Source organism: Hibiscus syriacus, unplaced genomic scaffold (assembly GCF_006381635.1).
Source record: "Hibiscus syriacus cultivar Baekdansim isolate YM2019G1 unplaced genomic scaffold, ASM638163v2 tig00110652_pilon, whole genome shotgun sequence".
NCBI classification, from domain to species: Eukaryota; Viridiplantae; Streptophyta; class Magnoliopsida; order Malvales; family Malvaceae; genus Hibiscus; species Hibiscus syriacus.
Genome location: NW_024062812.1, coordinates 419,490 through 429,163, shown reverse-complemented (window position 1 = coordinate 429,163; position 9,674 = coordinate 419,490). Strand labels below are relative to the sequence as shown.

The window sequence follows — 9,674 nt, the reverse complement described above, 5'->3', positions numbered from 1 at the left end:
TATGCACATATATGAATAAAACAACATTTGCATTAATCATATTATTAGTATGAGCACTGAAACGTTAATGGAGAAACCGACGACTGGAAAATGTCGATGCAGAACCCAATCCTGGTACACTGTTTTCATCTCTTTCCTTTTATGGTTCACGCTCTACATGATTTACTTGTATTCTTCGTCTGTGACATATAGCAAGAGGGAATATAGTTTAACAATCAACAATGATACGGATGTTTTAGATTCTTCCGAGTCTTTTCGCCATGTTCTTAGAGATGACGAAACTGAGGATTCTTCTCGTGTTGGAGGTATTAATCTTGAAGATATTGTTGATGATGAGGACGAGACAGATTCCGAAACGGAGGAAAAACCTGTCGAGGACTTGTCTGAGGATGATGAAGTTTATCAGGTGATTCAGTCGTTGTTGACTGAAGAACAAAGTGAAACTGAACCTGTTGAGACCGAGATGAATTCCGGTAATGAAAACGAAGATGTAGCTGGTAATGAAGGGGTTAAAAACATGGATGAAGATGATAAATCGATGAAAGGCAAAAGAAAGGAAAAACATGCGACCACCGAACAAAAGAAAGGGAAAGCAAATGTTGCAGAAAGAAGAAGGGAAGACAATGCCGAGGATCGGGAGAAAGGGAAGGATGATCGTGTGGCGAAACGGAAAGTGGCTGCAAATCATTCAGAAAGACAGATGGGAGAGAATGTTGAAAATCGAGGCGCTAAAGGAAAAGGGGCTGCAAATGTTTTGGAACAGCAAAAGAAAGATAGTGCTGAGGATCAAGAGAAAAGGAACGAGGCAAAACGAAAAGAGACTGCAAATGTTTCGGATCGACAGAAGAGAGACAATGTCGAACATCGAGCGGCTACAGGAAAAGGGACTGCAAATGTTCTGAAACAGCACAGGGAAGACAATCCTGAGGATCAAGGGAAAAGGAACGAGACAAAACGAAAAGAGACTGCAAATGTTGAAACATTATCGGTTGTTAAGAACAAAACCGAGAGGACAGGGCATCCGAGGAGAGAAACCAGGAATAAACCTGTGGATTCATCTGACCCTGTCATGGAGAAAAGGAACGAGAAAGTTGTTGTGTTGCTGAGAATACCACAAGCTCGGTCGGATCCATGTTTAGGACGGTACATATACATTCATAATCTTCCCAGGAAATTTAACCAAGATTTACTTGAAACTTGCCAGTCGCTTAGTTTCTGGACAGATATATGCAAATGTGCATCAAATCTCGGCCTAGGTGCCTCTCTTCCTAGGGATGACAAGCTTTATTCAGGAACAGGCTGGTTTAATACAAACCAGTTCTTGTTAGAAGTCATTTTCCGTAACAGGATGAAGCAGTACAAGTGCTTAACTAAAGATCCATCGTTTGCTTCAGCGATCTATGTTCCGTATTATGCTGGCCTCGATGTCGGTCATTACCTTTGGGATCCTGATGGGTTTATGAGAGACTATGATGCATTTAATCTTGTCAAGTGGCTTGCATCAAGACCTGAATGGAAAAGAATGTGGGTGTAGAGATCATTTCCTTGTTGCAGGAAAGATTAATTGGGATTTCAGGAGAGACCCCAAAAACGAATCTGATTGGGGCAACGAGCTTCTGAATTTCGATAAATCGAGGAACATGCCAACATTGGTACTCGAGTCATGTCCATGGAACTACAATGACTTTGCGATACCTTATCCGACGTATTTCCATCCTTCAAGAGACAGTGAAGTGTTTCAATGGTAGGACAGGATGAGGAGACAGAAAAGACGATTCTTGTTCTCTTTTGCGGGTGCACGAATGTTGAAAATATTGGCAGTCGATGGCTGTTAAAATTGAATTCAAATGGGGTTGTTATTGAATTCAAATGGGGCTGCTTAGAATTCAAAGGTAGGTTGTCTAATTGTGTTGAAAATGGTAATGGTTAAATCATACAATTAGTCATTGTATTTTAGGGTAATTTCAAGATTAGTCCCTAAGTTTCAACTATAAATACCCTTACCCATTTAGCTTCAAAATCATCCCAAAATCATTTTCTTTCTCCCAATACTAGAGAGCTTTCTTGTGAGTAGTGAGTGTTTTGTAAACACCTGTAAATTTTCTCTCTTAGAAAAAGATATGCAGTAGTCCGGAGACATAAGCAAAATTGGCTGAACTCCGTTATCAATTTCGGGTATTATTTTTCCGCTTTTATTTCGCATTCTCACAAATCTGGTTATAGGGAAATTATTTGTACTCGTTTATTTCCCAACAACTGATAATCAGAGCTTTTGGTTGTGAATTTTGTACTTATTTTATTGAATTAACATTGGCTTGTGATGAGCCAGTGATGGAGTTACTATGGTAAGAAGTAACTTCTAAATTGTTATGTGATTACCATGTATGCATTAATACATAGAAATAGATGGATGCTATGTTATATGATTTATATGCTTAAGTGAAAATGCAACATATGATATATGTTATTTGACATGACATGCATGGTTACATGAAAGAAAGCTATGTGACTACATGTATATGTGAAAGAAGCTATAAGCTTATATGCACATGTGATATATGTGATATGAATTACATGAAATGATTTACATGAATACATGTATATATATATAATACATGTGATATGATATGAGATATATGATTACACATACATGTGGTATGTGACAGAAGAGAAAGAACAAGTGATACGAAATGTATAAATAAATGCCCATAGTATATGATACGAGAGCTATAGGTATAGTTGGCATGCCAAGAGTCGAGGGTTTTACCTATGTCTTTCGAGACATATGGACAGTATACCTATGTTCTAAGGAACATATGAACAGTTTACCTAGGTTCTTTGGGACCTATGGACAGTTGCCGAGGTTCTTTATGACCTCTGGATAGTTACCGGGGTCTGTGTGACCTCTGGATATGTCCTTCGGGACATTTATACGAGCTGTGGTGACAGCATTAGTGCACAACCTCAATGTACTCACATACCTCTATTCTCAATAATATACATGGGCAATGAAATTGAAAGACAAATGAAAGTGAAAGTGATAAAAGAAGGTAAGTTGCATGTGTGCATGACCTGATTGTATATTGTTATCATACCATAGATTCATGCATATTGATATGTAGTGATTCAATGATATGAATGCACATACATGAATTATATGTGTTATATGATGAGTATATGGTAAGTGGAAAGGAGTATTGATAGTGTTTGTATATGTATGTCTTTTATTTATATGAAATGATATATGGTTATATTATATGTTTTATATGCCTCACTTAGTCTATGACTTAGCGTGTAAGTGATTTACACGTAGGTACCAAGAACGAGAAGTGAAAGAATAGAAGTGGCAAAGACAGTATCACTACTAAAAGATCAGATCAGAAGTATTTGACAAAGTATGTATTTGGTTATGTATAAAGTGTTGGCATGTAATAAGTCATTAAGTACGAGCACTCTGATCAAGTCTTTATTTTGTTTTAAATAAAGTTTTAAATTTCCCGGGATTTTTCTTAAGAGTCAAGATTTGAAAAGTCAATGTGACACGTCGGACTCGTATCCGGGTCGGGTACGGGTTGGGCGTGTTACATTTAATGGTATCAGAGCTACGGTTTAGCCGATTCTAGGCTAAAAACGAAGTCAAAAGTGTTTTAAAAAGTATACATGCCAACGAAATAGTGAAAACTTCTGATCTGATAGAAAGTAAGTATACTGTTTTGCTAATAGAATGATATGATTGTATTTTATTAGATGTCTGGACAAGACAACTCCCGAGACGTAGCGGGAAATGATAGATTAGCTGAAGGTAGTAATTCACCTGCCCTGGCCAGGCAAGGTGAAGGACAGACACTTTCTGGAGTGCCTGTGCAAGACCAAGACGTTTTCTTTAGAACGTTAGACGCGGTGTTGATGCGTTTCCAATCTCCTGCTCCTTCCACTCCGAGAAGGAATATAGCAAAAGATTTAAAAGGATTAGGAGCTCCTGAATTCAAAGGTGAAGTTGAGGAGAGTCCTGTTGAAGCGGACTTTTGGCTCAATTACGTAAAGATTATGCTAGATGGACTTCATTGTTCTGATATGGAAAAGTTAGACGGAGTAGCTCCTTGCTTCGTGGACAAGCGAGAATATGGTGGACGAACGTTACTCTAAGAATGACAAGTGACCAAGTGACCTGGTTCTTGTTTTTAGAAGAGTTCAAACACAAGTATATAGGAGACCAGTTCATCAAGCAAATGAAATAAGAATTCTTGAATCTGAAGCAATTGGATCACACTATATATGAATATGAGTGTGAATTCAATAAGTTGAGTCGTTTTGCGGCTGAGTTAGTTCCAACAGAAAAAGATACATGCGAATGGTTTGTGGAGGGCTTACGCCCGAGATTAAAGGAGATGTTGATTGTGTTAAATCTGTCCTCGTTTCAAGAGGTAGTGAATCATGCAAAAGCTCTTGAAAGAGCTCAGAATGAACGTTATGGGGATCAAAGAGTTCAATCTTTTAAAAGAACGGGGCCTTCATCGAGTTTAGTATCACCCAAAAGAAGTAGAGATTCTGATTTTCGATCTCAAGCACGGTCAGAGTCGATGACATCCTCCGCTAGAGGATCAAGTCAGATGAGAGATAGACAGACTCAATTTGTAGAGTCTGGTGATGGAAGAGCACAATTGAGACATTGTCAGAATTGTGGAAGATATCATGGTGGGATATGTAGAATTAAATCTGGAGCTTGTTTCCGATGTGGGGAAATAGGACATTTCATGAGAGATTGTCCATTGAATGACAGAGAGCTTGCACAATCAGAACGATCTGTTTTGATGTCTCAAAGAGGTAGGGGTAGAGGTAGAGAAAGAAATCAAACAGAATCTTCTACTCAACAGGAGATGCGCTCCACTGCTAGAATATATAATCTTAATGATAATGAAGACTGTGAGGACCCAGAATTATTAGCAGGTATTTTTCGGTTGTATAGTAAATACGTTATGATATTGGTTGATTTAGGCTAGCATAATTACATTTGAACAGTAAATTGATGAGAGAAGTACTAATTTTAGTTATAAGTTAATTGTAGTAGTTTTATTGATATAAACCCATTAAGGTATAATGTTCAGGTATATAAGATTTGTGGTTACTTGAGTGGATTAAATAGCGTATGAGAACATGAGAAAATATATGGTTTAGTTATGCTATAAGGAAATCTTGATAATGAGGAATAAATAGAGAAAGATATGAGAATGATAGAGTTTAAAGAATCAAGTAGGATAAGTGTTATAAGTGGTGTTAGATTATTTATAGCATGAGTGAAAGAGATATGTATTGAGTAATTAAAGAGGACTGCATATAAGGATTGCTTCATATTGTTATAAAGTGAAAATTCGAGGACGAATTTTCTTAAGGAGGGGAGAATTGTAACATCCCAAACTAGGGGTTAGTGGCTAAATTGTAAAGTTTAAGAATTTGATGAATTAAGTAGAAGAATGGAATAATTCAATGATTTATTTGTAAATAATTCCTAAAAGTTGTTAGTAATTATTAAAGTAGATGAAGGGCAAAATGGTCATTGAACAATGATAATATTAAATATTAATAAATGGGTATTATAATATATGAGAGGTATGATTGAAGAGATAAGTTTTAGACTTATCTTCTTCATCTTCATCTTCTCTCAAACGTGAAGAGCCAGCTTGCAAAGGTGAGTTTCTTTGTTAGTTGATTATTTGCTAAATTTATGGTTGGGTTTTGATCATTAGATAATAACTAAGCTTAAGGAAAGCTTAGGTTATCTTAAGATTGAAAGATAAAGAAGTTATGAAAGATTAAAGAAAATGGGTTTTTAAAGGAAATTTTGGAAAAGAGTTAATAAGAGATTTTTAAGATGGAATTTGACTTGTCATCAAGAAGAATAAGAGATTTATGAAGTTAGAAAAGATTTATAACAAATTTGAAAGTTTAGTAAGATTCTTAATTTTAAGAATCTTGATGAAATATGGAAGATAAATATGATTTATATGGACATAAGTTGGTTTCAATAATGATAGTTGAGTTTAAAGTCATAATAGGGGATTAAAATAGAAGAATTGAATGAAGAATTGATGAATTTCGGGCTTGAAATGCAATTTCTGGACAAGGTGCATCGATGCACATTCATAAGTGCATCGATGCATTCCTTTAAAAGAAGAACATCGAATGCCTTTGATGCATCGATGCATAGATAATACATCGATGCATCCTTTTAAAATAAAAACATCGAATGCATTTTATGCACCGATGCACAAGTAGTGCATCGATGCATACCTTCATTGAAAGAGGAAATGGGCTTTTCTCTTAGCCTAAGAAGTGACAGTTTAGAATATATCAATTGGAATATTGATATGAATCTGTGTATTGTTATGTAGAGATAGAAAGTGATCCGTTTCAGGACAATTGAGGAATTAGAATCGAATTAAAGCAAAGCTAAGGTGAGTGCAATTTATTTTGTACTTATTTTATTGAATTAACATTGGCTTGTGATGAGCCAGTGATGGAGTTACTATGGTAAGAAGTAACTTCTAAATTGTTATGTGATTACCATGTATGCATTAATACATAGAAATAGATGGATGCTATGTTATATGATTTATATGCTTAAGTGAAAATGCAACATATGATATATGTTATTTGACATGACATGCATGGTTACATGAAAGAAAGCTATGTGACTACATGTATATGTGAAAGAAGCTATAAGCTTATATGCACATGTGATATATGTGATATGAATTACATGAAATGATTTACATGAATACATGTATATATATATAATAATACATGTGATATGATATGAGATATATGGTTACACATACATGTGGTATGTGACAGAAGAGAAAGAACAAGTGATACGAAATGTATAAATAAATGCCCATAGTATATGATACGAGAGCTATAGGTATAGTTGGCATGCCAAGAGTCGAGGGTTTTACCTATGTCTTTCGAGACATATGGACAGTATACCTATGTTCTAAGGAACATATGGACAGTTTACCTAGGTTCTTTGGGACCTATGGACAGTTGCCGAGGTTCTTTATGACCTCTGGATAGTTACCGGGGTCTGTATGACCTCTGGATAGGTCCTTCGGGACATTTATACGAGCTGTGGTGACAGCATTAGTGCACAACCTCAATGTACTCACATGCCTCTATTTTCAATAATATACATGGACAATGAAATTGAAAGACAAATGAAAGTGAAAGTGATAAAAGAAGGTAAGTTGCATGTGTGCATGACCTGATTGTATATTGTTATCATACCATATATTCATGCATATTGATATGTAGTGATTCAATGATATGAATGCACATAAATGAATTATATGTGTTATATGATGAGTATATGGTAAGTGGAAAGGATTATTGATAGTGTTTGTATATGTATGTCTTTTATTTATATGAAATGATATATGGTTATATTATATGTTTTATATGCCTCACTAAGTCTATGACTTAGCGTGTAAGTGATTTACACGTAGGTACCAAGAACGAGAAGTGAAAGAATAGAAGTGGCAAAGACAGTATCACTACTAAAAGATCAGATCAGAAGTATTTGACAAAGTATGTATTTGGTTATGTATAAAGTGTTGGCATGTAATAAGTCATTAAGTACGAGCACTCTGATCAAGTCTGTATTTTGTTTTAAATAAAGTTTTAAATTTCCCGGGATTTTTCTTAAGAGTCAAGATTTGAAAAGTCAATATGACACGTCGACTCGTATCCGGGTCGAGTACGGGTTGGGGGTGTTACAGTCGACCTCAAACAAAGTTCATTTGATGAGGCGATTATTCAATTTGCGGATGACGGAAGGGGCGTCAGTGGCTCAACACCTAAATGAACTCAACGCAATCACAACCCAATTGAGTTTAATGGAAATTGAATTCGATGATGAAGTTTGAGCTTTAATTCTCTTATCATCTCTACCAGACAGTTGGAATGCTACTGTTACAGCAGTCAGCAGTTCGTCGGGAAACAACAAATTAAAATTCGACGATGTTCGGGATCTGGTACTGAGCGAAGAAATTCGAAGAAGAGAATCGGATGAATCATCAACCTCCTCAACCTCCTGCATTGATCGAGGTGTGAAGACAGATTAAAATCAGTCTTCAAGTGAGAGATTGTTGAAAATATTGGCAGTCGGTGGCTGTTAAAATTGAATTCAAATGGTAGGCTACCTAATTGTGTTGAAAATGGTAATGGTTAAATCATACAATTAGTCATTGTATTTTAGGGTAATTTCAAGATTAGTCCCTAAGTTTCAACTATAAATACCCTTACCCATTTAGCTTCAAAATCATCCCAAAATCATTTTCTTTCTCCCAATACTAGAGAGCTTTCTTGTGAGTAGTGAGTGTTTTGTAAACACCTGTAAATTTTCTCTCTTAGTAAAAGATCTACAGCAGTCCGAAGACGTAAGTAAAATTGGCTGAACTCCGTTATCAATTTCGGGTATTATTTTTCCGCTTTTATTTCGCATTCTCACTAATCTGGTTATAGGGAAATTACTTGTACTCGTTTATTTCCCAACAACGAAGACCTGGTTTCCATGAATCATTCCGCAATGAACTCATTGATCAATGTCTTGCTACGAGAAGGAGATGCAAGTTCCTGGAATATGATAAAACACAGAAGTTCCACAAGGCAGCATACTTGTTAAAATTATTTCAAAGTTCCATCTTTTGCTTACAACCTTCAGGGGATTCTTACACCAGGAGATCGATATCTGATTCAATTGTAGCTGGTTGCATCCCAGTTTTCTTCCATCCAGGTTCAGCTTACGTTCAGTATATATGGCATTTCCCCAAAGATTCCAGTAAATACTCTGTGTTTATACCGGAAAGAGACGTAAAGTCCGGGAAAGCCAACATCGAAAGAATATTGCAAAGAGTTTCTAGAGAAAGAAGAGCAACTATGAGGGATGAAGTCATAAACATGATTCCATCGGTGATATATGCAAATCCATCTTCAAGATTGAGGAAAACTGAAGATGCATTTGATCTAACAGTTAAGGGTGTTCTTGACAGAATTGAGACAGTGAGGAATCAAATGAAGGAGGGGAAAATAGTGAATTATGAATTTGATGAAGAAGAGTCTTGGAAGTATTTTGCATTTGGGAAACTTGGGCCACATGAATGGGATATTTACTTTTCCAGAAAAAACGGTCAACATGGACCATAACTTTGATCCAAATTACCCTTTTGCTTAAATTTTTTTTTGAAGGATGAATGTCGAGTAGGAATAGCAAATGAAACTAGAGGAAGAAACATAAGGGTAATTTTGTTTATATTATTGTAAATTGTAGTAGTACCAATTTAGATTATGTGCCTATTGGAGATAATTATGGTCTATGGAGTCCAAGAAGTCTTTATCCTTCCATTGATTAGAGTTACGAAAATTTACATTATCATTAAAGCTTGTTTAATGTGTAAAGTACATGGAAAGTGGCCAAGAGGAACTCTTACAAGGTAAAATCGTTTGAATTCGGAGTCTAGCTCAAATGATTCATACAAGCTTTCTCAAACAACTATGAAAATAAATAGAATCTTCAATCAACGGTGGGTTTGGAGGGAAATGGGAAGAGCACTTTAATTCTGATTAAAAGTTTGACAAAATATAGGGCAATTCGGACATTATCCACATTTACCTAAGTTTCA

At 35.8% G+C, this 9,674-nt stretch overlaps 1 pseudogene; it reads left to right on the top strand.

The window, feature by feature from the left end:
- The first annotated feature begins 49 nt into the window (after positions 1 to 49).
- Positions 50 to 9,198, top strand: LOC120137137 (annotated as a pseudogene).
- Positions 9,199 to 9,674: the final 476 nt, after the last annotated feature.